At 43.7% G+C, this 13,448-nt stretch overlaps 1 long non-coding RNA gene across 1 annotated transcript in view; it reads right to left on the reverse strand.

Moving 5' to 3' along the window:
* Positions 1-268: 268 nt before the first annotated feature.
* Positions 269-13,448, reverse strand: part of LOC139755246 (uncharacterized) — a 104,226-nt gene continuing 91,046 nt past the window's right edge. Inside the window, exons 2-3 of the long non-coding RNA XR_011714062.1 lie at positions 3,420-3,519; positions 269-1,018 (exon numbers count right to left, since the gene is read on the reverse strand). This is a non-coding gene — a long non-coding RNA (uncharacterized lncRNA). The remainder of the gene's footprint in view (positions 1,019-3,419; positions 3,520-13,448) is intronic.

Raw genomic sequence — 13,448 nt, forward strand, 5'->3', positions numbered from 1 at the left:
CGCCTTGCACAAGCATCGTACTACCGTGCTCAATAGAGAACCCTTGTATCAACGTTACAGAGAACTGCCTCTCAATTTCTGCCTTTGGTATCAAATATTACAAGTACCTCAAAGACACAACACATATAAACCTTACGTCATCACATCTTACGTCTCGCAATCGCATTTCTAGAAGGCTGCAGCACAGGCTTGAACTATTAAGGCTTCTGAAACATATGAAAGTGTAATAAATTCACAAACTTTACTTTGAGAGCTTTTGTTATGAGTTTATGCACTTGTAAATTCGAATCCTATCTCTTACCAAGCCTGCCAGTCTGTTCACTCGACCTTGATATCGTATCTGCTTGTCCATATTATAGTCTGTTTATCAATATGTATCCGCTTTTCCTTCTCGCCCAACCTTCCTGTGTTTCTGCTTTCTTATCTCTCTGTTTTCTTGCTTCTCTGTCTGTTTATCTGTCACCTCAACTCACCCCAAACTCATTAGCCGGTCCTTGCCTACCAGAATCACTGGACGACCAGTAATGTGTTGACTATCAGATGGCAACACCACCCAACAGGCATAGCCAGACACTAAAATATTTTTCATAAAGTTTCGTCCATTTTTTATTCCGTCACTCCGCCCGATTGTATATACCAATCAAGTGTGTCAACACTCAGTTTACCATGAGCCATCATCACCACTTGCTCTGTCATCACTTCGGCCACTCAGCGTTCCGGCGACGAGCCCTCGGTGTATACCATCGCCTAATGGATTTACTAGCCACAAACTCATCATTCTTAGTGATGTTTATCCCAGCGCTATTATGGACCGTGCTCAAGTGACACTCGACCCACCAACGGACACCAGCGTCCCAGCCGGGGAGTATGCTCTGGGGTGCCTCCCTCAGCTGTGAGTGATGTACCTGACCTCATTTATGTCAGCAGCATCCTCAGCGGGAGTGATCTCTTGCCTGTCGTGTTGGATGATGCTTTAACCCAGCGTGAAAGGTTATCTGAGGTCAGCCGTTGTCCCGTCCTGAAATGAAGAGGAGGTGGTAGCGAGGTGGCGGGAGGTAACGAGGCTGCTAACTTCACACGAGTCTTTCGTAATTTTGGAACCATTGCTGATGTGGGGCAACGAAGATGGTCGTCGAAGGCCAACTTCGGGAGCGGATTTGAGGACGTAAGAGGAAGATGACTTGAAGGTAAAGATTTAAAAAAAAAAGAATTCTGTGAGGACCATAAGGTACTATCTCAAGAATAAATATAGAATCTTACGAAGGCTAACAGCATTATTAATGCTATATGAAAGGCTATACGAGGCTAAGGCTTGACGTACCAGAAAGAATATAGAAGGGTCATATTAAGCCGGCGTTAGACGTGACCTGATGGGATAAGGTAGTAAACCTTTACTTCCAAAAGAGGGAAGATTTAAAATGCGCAGTGAAGTCTCTCAGAAGGACGAGTGGATGGGGATGAGTGCTTTACACGGCAGCATAATGATTACTTAAGCCAGACAACTACACGCATCTACACCCGCACACATGCCTTGACACCCACACACATGCCTCTACACCCGCACACATGCCTTGACACCCACACACATGCCTCTACACCCGCACACATGCCTTGACACCCACACACATGCCTCTACACCCGCACACATGCCTTGACACCCACACACATGCCTCTGCACCCGCACACATGCCTTGACACCCACACACATGCCTCTACACCCGCACACATGCCTTGACACCCACACACATGCCTCTACACCCGCACACATGCCTTGACACCCACACATATGCCTTGACACCCACACACATGCCTTCACACCCGCACACATGCCTTCACACTCACAGAAATGCCTTCACACTCACACAAATGCCTTCACACTCACACAAATGCCTTCACACTCACACAAATGCCTGTACATCTACAATATATACCTGTACATCCATACACATACCAGCACAGTCACACACATGTCGGTAAACCCGACACTACATGCTTGTACACCCACACTACACGCCTGTACACTTATCCATATACTTGTGTATCCCACTCACGTCTTTTCACAAATCACATGCTTTTATACTTAAACCAAACGCCTCTGCACTTATATTACATACCCGTTCACATGCACACATGCCTGCACACCTACACTACATGCCAGTACACGTACACTATATGTCTGTTCCCCACACACATATGCCTGTACACACACACACACACACACACACACACACACACACACACACACACACACACACAAAGGATTGCATCAGCTAACAGGAGGACCTGAACAAACTCTGAAGTTGGTCTGAGAAATGGATAATGCAATTCAGTCCAAGAAATGGCAAGGTAATGAGAGTGGGACTTAAGGGAAAGAAGCCCTGAATGGGAATGCCACTTTGCTGGAATTAAGCTACAGGATTCGATGTGTGAAAGAGATCAGAGTCTCGACACTGAATCTAATCTGCCGCCAGAGCTGGACGCCAACAGAATCGTGAAAGAGGTAAAATGCTCGCTGGTAAATATTAGATTCGCACTCAAGCATGTGGATACAGAAATGTTTTGGTGAACTATTCATGACATGTGTTTGACCGAAGTTGGATTAAGTCTTTCACGTCTGGTCAGCGAACCTAAAGAAACACAAACCTCATGATTTAAGAGAGTCCAAGCCACAGCAGCCACGATGGTACCTGAATCTAAAACAGTTGAAGCTACAATCACAAGGTTAAGGGCTACAGAGCTGTCCAGTGTGGAGGAGAGAGAGAGAGAGAGAGAGAGAGAGAGAGAGAGAGAGAGAGAGAGAGAGAGAGAGAGAGAGAGTGACCCGATCACATCCTGTAAGCTCCCAAGGCAATTGGATTATGGCGGCAGTAAACAGTTCTTCACGGGGGTGCAGTAACAAAGTTACCTAGAGGCCATGCATGAGCAGCGGATGAGAGAGAGAGAGAGGCTGGTCAAGAAGGAGGTGAAGAAATTCTGGTACAGTGTAAGGCTTGTGCATGGCTGGGAAGGGTGTAAGCAAGGAGGCTGTGAATCCCAGCAGCTCACAAAGATCTGAAAATCTTCTTAATGCTTTTGACGCTGAAGGTTTAAGATATCTATTGTCTACATAAACACAGAAAAAGCATTTCTGAGAGAGGATGGGTGAAGGGCACTTCTCTAGGGGTTTGGAAAGTACAAAGGGCCCTAAGGGTGTACAACTCTCTCCTTGTAATGAACATGTAGGTAAAACACACACACACACACACACACACACACACACACACACACACAGTCTCTCGCTTACTATGTTCACATTCTCTTGAGCGTTATACCGAAAAATGTATTCATGAATTCAGCTTAAATATATGTATATTATATTCATGAATGGACAACAACCCATACACGCGTGACTGCACATAAACACATACATATGCACTGACCTTATTGGTGCAGTGGTTAGCGTTACTGACTGCGAGTCAGCACGGGGCTTCATGATTTCGAATGCTGGGCGCTGCAGTCGACCCAGCTCTTCATCCTCTCCTTGGGGATGTTTGATAAAATGAATACCTGGTTCAGTAGGATGGGGTGCGCATGTGTATATAGACACATAGAAGTAAAGACATAGTGCATATATACAAGGTCACAAGATGGGGCAACATGAGTGTTAAACTCTGTAATATATATATATATATATATATATATATATATATATATATATATATATATATATATATATAATATATATATATATATATATATATATATATATATATATATATATATATATATATATATTTTTTTTTTTTTTTTTTTTTTTTTCAAACTATTCGCCATTTCCCGCGTTAGCGAGGTAGCGTTAAGAACAGAGAACTGGGCCACTGAGGGAATATCCTCACCTGGCCCCCCTCTCCGTTCCTTCTTTTGGAAAAAAAAAAAAAAAAAAAAAAAAAAAAAATATATATATATATCTGATGCTCTGTACATGCCTTCACACTCTCAATCAATACCCTCCCATATAATTTACCAGGAATACTCAACAAACTTATACCTCTTTAATTTGAGCACTCACTCTTATCCCCTTTGCGTTTGTACAATGGCACTATGCACGCATTCCGCCAATCCTCAGGCACCTCACCATGAGTCATACATACATTAAGTAACCTTACCAACCAGTCAATAATACAGTCACCCCCTTTTTTAATAAATTCCACTGCAATACCATCCAAACCTGCTGCCTTGCCGGCTTTCATCTTCCGCAAAGCTTTTACTACCTCTTCTCTGTTTACCAAATAATTTTCCCTAACCCTCTCACTTTGCACACCACCTCGACCAAAATACCCTATATCTGCCACTCTATCATCAAACATATATACATTGGACATATATATTGGACATATATATTGGACAATCACATGTTTACCAAATGGCGTCCTAGCTTCGTCTCTTCGATGTATATCAACTGACTGTTATATCTCTCTCTTGTGTCTCCCCTGATGATGTGATTATTACACGAAAGTGCACTTGGGAACTTTTCGTGTTTCATTTTCCCCGTGGACTCATAGGAATATATATATATATATATATATATATATATATATATATATATATATATATATATATATATATATATATATATATATTTCTTTTTTTTTTCATACTATTTGCTATTTCCCGCGTTAGCGAGGTAGCGTTAAGAACAGAGAACTGGGCCTTTGAGGGAATATCTTCACCTGACCCCCTTCTCTGTTCCTTCTTTTGGAAAATTAAAAAAAACAAGAGAGGGGAGGATTTCCAGCCACCCGCTCCCTCCCCTTTTAGTCGCCTTCTACGACAAGCAGGGAATACGTGGGAAGTATCCTTTCTCCCCTATCCCCAGGGATAATATATATATATATATATATATATATATATATATATATATATATATATATATATATATATATACATATATATATATATATATATATATATATATATATATATATATATATACATATTTTTTTTTTTTCCAAAAGAAGGAACAGAGAAGGGGGCCAGGTGAGGATATTCCCTCAAAGGCCCAGTGCTCTGTTCTTAACGCTATCTTGCTAATGCGGGAAATGGTGAATAGTATGAAAGAAAGAAATATATATATATATATATATATATATATATATATATATATATATATATATATATATATTTTTTTTTTTTTTTTTTTTATACTTTGTCGCTGTCTCCCGCGTTTGCGAGGTAGCGCAAGGAAACAGACGAAAGAAATGGCCCAACCCCCCCCATACACATGTACATACACACGTCCACACACGCAATATACATACCTACACAGCTTTCCATGGTTTACCCCAGACGCTTCACATGCCTTGATTCAATCCACTGACAGCACGTCAACCCCTGTATACCACATCGCTCCAATTCATTCTATTCCTTGCCCTCCTTTCACCCTCCTGCATGTTCAGGCCCCGATCACACAAAATCCTTTTCACTCCATCTTTCCACCTCCAATTTGGTCTCCCTCTTCTCCTCGTTCCCTCCACCTCCGACACATATATCCTCTTGGTCAATCTTTCCTCACTCATTCTCTCCATGTGCCCAAACCACTTCAAAACACCCTCTTCTGCTCTCTCAACCACGCTCTTTTTATTTCCACACATCCCTCTTACCCTTACGTTACTTACTCGATCAAACCACCTCACACCACACATTGTCCTCAAACATCTCATTTCCAGCACATCCATCCTCCTGCGCACAACTCTATCCATAGCCCACGCCTCGCAACCATACAACATTGTTGGAACCACTATTCCTTCAAACATACCCATTTTTGCTTTCCGGGATAATGTTCTCGACTTCCACACATTTTTCAAGGCTCCCAAAATTTTCGCCCCCTCCCCCACCCTATGATCCACTTCCGCTTCCATGGTTCCATCCGCTGACAGATCCACTCCCAGATATCTAAAACACTTCACTTCCTCCAGCCTCTCACCATTCAAACTCACCTCCCAATTGACTTGACCCTCAACCCTACTGTACCTAATAACCTTGCTCTTATTGACATTTACTCTTAACTTTCTTCTTCCACACACTTTACCAAACTCCGTCACCAGCTTCTGCAGTTTCTCACATGAATCCGCCACCAGCGCTGTATCATCAGCGAACAACAACTGACTCACTTCCCAAGCTCTCTCATCCCCAACAGACTTCATACTTGCCCCTCTTTCCAAAACTCTTGCATTTACCTCCCTAACAACCCCATCCATAAACAAATTAAACAACCATGGAGACATCACACACCCCTGCCGCAAACCTACATTCACTGAGAACCAATCACTTTCCTCTCTTCCTACACGTACACATGCCTTACATCCTCGATAAAAACTTTTCACTGCTTCTAACAACTTGCCTCCCACACCATATATTCTTAATACCTTCCACAGAGCATCTCTATCAACTCTATCATATGCCTTCTCCAGATCCATAAATGCTACATACAAATCCATTTGCTTTTCTAAGTATTTCTCACATACATTCTTCAAAGCAAACACCTGATCCACACATCCTCTACCACTTCTGAAACCACACTGCTCTTCCCCAATCTGATGCTCTGTACATGCCTTCACCCTCTCAATCAATACCCTCCCATATAATTTACCAGGAATACTCAACAAACTTATACCTCTGTAATTTGAGCACTCACTCTTATCCCCTTTGCCTTTGTACAATGGCACTATGCAAGCATTCCGCCAATCCTCAGGCACCTCACCATGAGTCATACATACATTAAATAACCTTACCAACCAGTCAACAATACAGTCACCCCCTTTTTTAATAAATTCCACTGCAATACCATCCAAACCTGCTGCCTTGCCGGCTTTCATCTTCCGCAAAGCTTTTACTACCTCTTCTCTGTTTACCAAATCATTTTCCCTAACCCTCTCACTTTGCACACCACCTCGACCCAAACACCCTATATCTGCCACTCTGTCATCAGACACATTCAACAAACCTTCAAAATACTCATTCCATCTCCTTCTCACATCACCACTACTTGTTATCACCTCCCCATTTACGCCCTTTACTGAAGTTCCCATTTGCTCCCTTGTCTTACGCACCCTATTTACCTCCTTCCAGAACATCTTTTTATTCTCCCTAAAATTTACTGATAGTCTCTCACCCCAACTCTCATTTGCCCTTTTTTTCACCTCTTGCACCTTTCTCTTGACCTCCTGTCTCTTTCTTTTATACTTCTCCCACTCAATTGCATTTTTTCCCTGCAAAAATCGTCCAAATGCCTCTCTCTTCTCTTTCACTAATACTCTTACTTCTTCATCCCACCACTCACTACCCTTTCTAAACAGCCCACCTCCCACTCTTCTCATGCCACAAGCATCTTTTGCGCAATCCATCACTGATTCCCTAAATACATCCCATTCCTCCCCCACTCCCCTTACTTCCATTGTTCTCACCTTTTTCCATTCTGTACACAGTCTCTCCTGATACTTCTTCACACAGGTCTCCTTCCCAAGCTCACTTACTCTCACCACCTTCTTCACCCCAACATTCACTCTTCTTTTCTGAAAACCCATACTAATCTTCACCTTAGCCTCCACAAGATAATGATCAGACATCCCTCCAGTTGCACCTCTCAGCACATTGACATCCAAAAGTCTCTCTTTCGCACGCCTGTCCATTAACACGTAATCCAATAACGCTCTCTGGCCATCTCTCCTACTTACATAAGTATACTTATGTATATCTCGCTTTTTAAACCAGGTATTCCCAATCATCAGTCCTTTTTCAGCACATAAATCTACAAGCTCTTCACCATTTCCATTTACAACACTGAACACCCCATGCATACCAATTATTCCCTCAACTGCCACATTACTCACCTTTGCATTCAAATCACCCATCACTATAACCCGGTCTCGTGCATCAAAACCGCTAACACACTCATTTAGCTGCTCCCAAAACACTTGCCTCTCATGATCTTTCTTCTCATGCCCAGGTGCATATGCACCAATAATCACCCACCTCTCTCCATCAACTTTCAATTTTACCCATATTAATCGAGAATTTACTTTCTTACATTCTATGACATACTCCCACAACTCCTGTTTCAGGAGTATTGCTACTCCTTCCCTTGCTCTTGTCCTCTCACTAACCCCTGACTTCACTCCCCAGACATTTCCATATATATATATATACATATATATATATATATATATATATATATATATATATATATATATATATATATATATATATATATATATATATATATGTAGATATATATATTATCCCTGGGGATAGGGGATTAAGAACACTTCCCACGTATTCCCTGCGTATCGTAGAAGGCGACGAAAAGGGGAGGGAGTGGGGGGGGCTGGAAATCCTCCCCTCTCGTTTTTTTTTAATTTTCCAAAAGAAGGAACAGAGTGGGGCCAGGTGAGGATATTCCCTCAAAGGCCCAGTCCTCTGTTCTTAACGCTACCTCGCTAACGCGGGAAATGGCGACTAGTTTAAAAGAAAGAAAGAAAAGATATATATATATATATATGTGTATATAAAGAGTAATCACAAAAATCTATCACGCAAAATGGGGAATGACCTGATCATAACCTTCCAGTATCTGAATGAAGTTGGTCATGTAAAAAGCGAACAGTTCTTGAAAAGATGCGAGGATCGAACACCTAGAAAACATGGCATAACATCAAAGAAAAAAGTTATTATGGAAGATTAGAAAAAAAAGAAATTCTTTTTAAAGTGTGAGAGTATAAGATGAATGGAGCAGAAAACATAAGGAAATAGCAGATGCAGACTGCACACAAAAGTTTCAATAGTTTTATGCATGCAGCAGAGACGGTTCAAGAGATGGGACCCCACGAATGTAAGACTCTCTCCCCGTATAGCACAAATATGTAATCACACACACACACACACACACACACACACACACACACACACACACACACACACACATACACACACAACTGGAACTCACTACCCGGGAGAACTTAACATTGCAACGATGGTATAGATGTCAGGTGGGCGAAGTAGGAAGCTAACCATAACACGCTATTAGCATGTCATACAACCGTGCATGGCACAGAGGTCATGGCCCCTTAATCCATCCTTATCATGCATGGCAGACGGAGATGACACGCCAGTTGAACACCATGACAAAGGCTAACACACTCGCTCATGACATGAGCATCCTCTTCAGTGACTCTTCTCCATGACCGTAACAATTCTGTGCATGCCAGAGGAGCCTCCTCAAAATGGTTTTGAGGGCAACAATGGAGTGCTGCAGGATTCTGTTCTGGGACCATTGATCTTCTTGATCTATGTGAGTGACTTGCCTGAGGGAGGGGGGTGGACCTTCCTTCTCCTTGAATGTGTTTGTAGATGACGCAAAGGTTATGAGATGTGTGAAAGGCAAGGAGGATTGCATTAATCTGTCAGGGTACCGAGACAGACACACCACCACCACTTCCATTGTCGGTCTGGTACATGGTAGATAAAGTTCAAGACGACTGAATGCAAAGTAATGAGGATGGGTCGCAGCGAAAGACGGCCTCGATGTGAATGTCATCTTGAAGGAAATGTGCTGTAGGAATGTGCGTGTGAGAGGGAACTGCGAGTCGACCCTGTCTCTAGCCTGTCGCCAGAGTCCCATTTTAGGAGAACAGTTAAGGAGATCAGCTGTTTCCTGGCGAATATTAGAATTGCATTCAGGTTCATGGATAAGGGAATATCCAGCAAGCCGTTCACATCCTACATAAAGCCAAAACTAGGATGTGCTTCTCACGCTTTGGTCATCGCACCTTAAAAAAGCAGAAAGAGTCTGTAGAGAAAGTCGAGAAGAGGGGAAACAAATATGGTACCAGAATAGATATAGTTGAGTTACAGGGAAAGGTTCGATGCCTTAAATTTGTCCAACATGATATGAACTTAAGCAAGGAACTTGTCAAAAGAGATGTGAAGAGCTACTCCGTGTAAGAGTGGTGGATGAATAGAATGAAATGAATGAAGACATGATGAATGTAGACAGCATACAGAAATTTGAGAATTTGTATGACAGAAAAAGTTCAAGAGATGGGGCCCCACGAGTGTAAAACTCTTTCCTCCCTACACAGTACAGATATGTAATTAGATGTAAGTAATTAATCACACATGTACATAGACAGGGGCAACATGAGTGTAAGACTCCTTCCCCTTAATATAACACCAGAAAAAGCAGTAATTAATTACACACACGCAAACGGACGGGGCAACACGAGTGTAAAACTTCCCCCCTCCCCTATATAGTACATTACAAATAGGTGATTACTCACACACACACACACACACACACACACACACACACACACAGACGGGGGAACACGAGTGTAAAAGTCTCTCCCCGCAACACGCAAACATATCAGTCACACACACACACGAACACACACACCTACACATGCACTGGTGCACGTGGACGAGACTGCTCGGGCATTAACCCTTAAAGAGGAAGTCTGAGACCTCCCTTGGCTCACGTTGGTTAGAGCAAGTAATGCCATGATCTAACTCACCATGCCACCGGGACCCCAGCATGGCAATGCCTCCACTGCGAGCTCGCCCGCTTCTCTTCACACCACCAACATAGCAATAATACCCCCAGCATGAGAGAGACAGATCGCCTCTGTCAACATCACTCAGCCAACAAAGTGGTTGCGAGATGGGAAGCCCCACACGATAACAATATCCGGCTTCCTATATATAACACCGTCCTCACACACTGTACGTCAGAAACGCGGGTCTATGACTTGATTTCCCCACCACTGCAGGCATTTGTCACCGCTGGCCAACGTAGAACGCTAAATGCGCGTGTTCTCTAGCTCTTCTTTGCTCCCTCACTCCGACGGTGACGATAGCATAGGTACAAATCTCTCCCTTCCGTGACGAGGGATGTCAGACGGAGGACCGGCTTCTCCTCTGGTCCTCAAAATAGGAGGAACAACACCTCTCCTGGTCCTCGCAGTAGGTAAGCAGCTCCTCCCCTGGTCCTCACATCGGGAGGACCTGCTCCTCTCCTGGGCCTCACATCGGGAGGACCTGCTCCTCTCCTGGTCCTCACATCGGGAGGACCTGCTCCTCTCCTGGGCCTCACGATAGGAGAACCAGCGCCTCTCTTGGTACTCACAACAGAAGGGCCAGCTCCATTCCTGGTCCTAGCAACAGGGGGACCAACTCCTCTCCTGGTCCTCACAACAGAAGAACCAGCTCTATTCCTGGTCCTCATAACAGGAGGACCAGTTCATCTCCTGGTCCTCGCAACAGGAGGACTAACTCCTCTCCTGGTCCTCACAACAGAAAAACCAGCTCTATTCCTGGTCCTCATAACAGGAGGACCAGTTCATCTCCTGGTCCTCGCAACAGGAGGACTAACTCCTCTCCTGGTCCTCACAACAGAAAAACCAGCTCCATTCCTGGTCCTCACAACAGAAGAACCAGCTCCATTCCTGGTCCTCACAACAGAAGGACCAGTTCCTCTCCTGGTCCTCACAACAGAAGAACCAGCTCCATTCCTGGTCCTCACAACAGAGGACCAGTTCCTCTCCCGGTCCTCACAACAAGTCGAGGTAAAAACATCGTATTTGCAGTAAGAAGTCTTTCCTCGCGAGTTTAATAACTTTATTTGCCAGGCTACATACTCTGGCGTGGACTTGAGCGTACAGAGTTATGCAAATATGGACGAGTATGAGGCAGATTGCGAAGTTGGGGCGAGGGCCTCATGGATTTCGTACAGAGACACTCATACGTTACTTGTTAGTTTAGTATCGAAAATACATGGAGGGTAGAGAGATATACACGAGTTAAGTTACGGGGCAGGCTTAGGGACCCATATGTTCATTACACAGATACACACATATCAGAGGCTGAATCAGTACATATATATACATATATACATGGAAACTAGAGAAGTAAATGGGCAAGTCACAGGAGTGAAGTGAGGGTTCTGTTCATCCAATATACGGACGCACACATTATCGACGGGGCTGGAAATTTTTTTTGATGAGGGGGCAAAATATTGGGGCAAATCACTGATTGTGCGTTAACATATTGGTATACTGGCAGTGGAGCAGCAAAAAGGACAGATTGCATAGCATTATGGGAACAGGCTATTGCATTAATCGTTCAGGTCTAATATTTACAGATCTAGAAATCACAGGACAACCTAAGACGAGTCTTATGGTGTTGTTCTATTCGACCTAAAGATATTTTAGGCAGCTTAAAAACTTCCACAAGTGTACGACAAGGTAGTGGAAGACATATCTAACGTACAAGATATATATATATATATATATATATATATGTATATATATATATATATATATATATATATATATATATATATATATATATATATATATATGAGGTTTTAGCAATGTTCATACTGACGCCAGACTTGCAAACTACGAATGCTCTTCGGGGTTTCAGACGATGCTATGGAGACGTTCCATTAGAGATGTTCCCAATCATCGTAGATGCCACCTTACTGTCAGTGTTGTCCAGGGCAGGGACCCAGATACCGACGCCCGCACCACCAGCACCCCTTCACACCCTACACCTACCCGCTACCCCTTACCATCCAACACCTCCTCTTTGCTTTTACCATCCCTTACCTCCCTCTGCTTCCTCCTCTCCCCCCCACGAATCTCCTTTCTGCCTCCCTTCATTCCCCCATCTTCCCCCACACACCCCCATCCCCTCAGACGCCTCTCCCCATACCTCCTCCTCCCATCAAACCTCACCTCCCCAACACACCCTCTGCCCCTCAGCACGACATCAACTGTAATCAGTTTCTTCTGCCAACACTGTCAGTCGCCTCACATGTTTAGGAACGAACACCCCCTTTGCTCGTGCTCCTGCCGCCTCCAGGTGTTTTGGCGTCCCCCCTTGTGCTTGCGTCCAGGGAACAGACCTGACCAAGTGATGACATGCAATTATCAGTTGCACGTGGGCACTGGGGAGGGAATGCAACACTCGTGGGGCCCCACTGGGGCACTGGGGAGGGAATGCAATACTCGTGGGGCCCCACTGGGGCACTGGGGAGGGAATGCAACACTCGTGGGGCCCCAGTCTCTTCTTAACTCATGGTTCTTCTTAACTCATCTACAACGGAAGGTTAAGCAAATATCATCATCATCATCATCATCATCATCATCATCATTCAAATCGTATGCACCAGCATGTTGAGATTAATGTAAAACTCCAAATGAAGTATACAGTATAAGTGAGATCCTAGGAATGAGGGATGTTAGACGGGGAGTGTGTGTGTTTGTTGGTCTTGGCTGTGAGTGCTGCCTTATGGCTCTATGGATTGGAGAATATCTCTCATGGTTCCCGATTTATTAGGTTATTTACACGAAATGATCTCTTGGTATGGCTACACAATTCAGCTGATTTCACCCAATGTTAGATCTTATATC

Source organism: Panulirus ornatus, chromosome 19 (assembly GCF_036320965.1).
Source record: "Panulirus ornatus isolate Po-2019 chromosome 19, ASM3632096v1, whole genome shotgun sequence".
Lineage (NCBI taxonomy): Eukaryota > Metazoa > Arthropoda > Malacostraca > Decapoda > Palinuridae > Panulirus > Panulirus ornatus.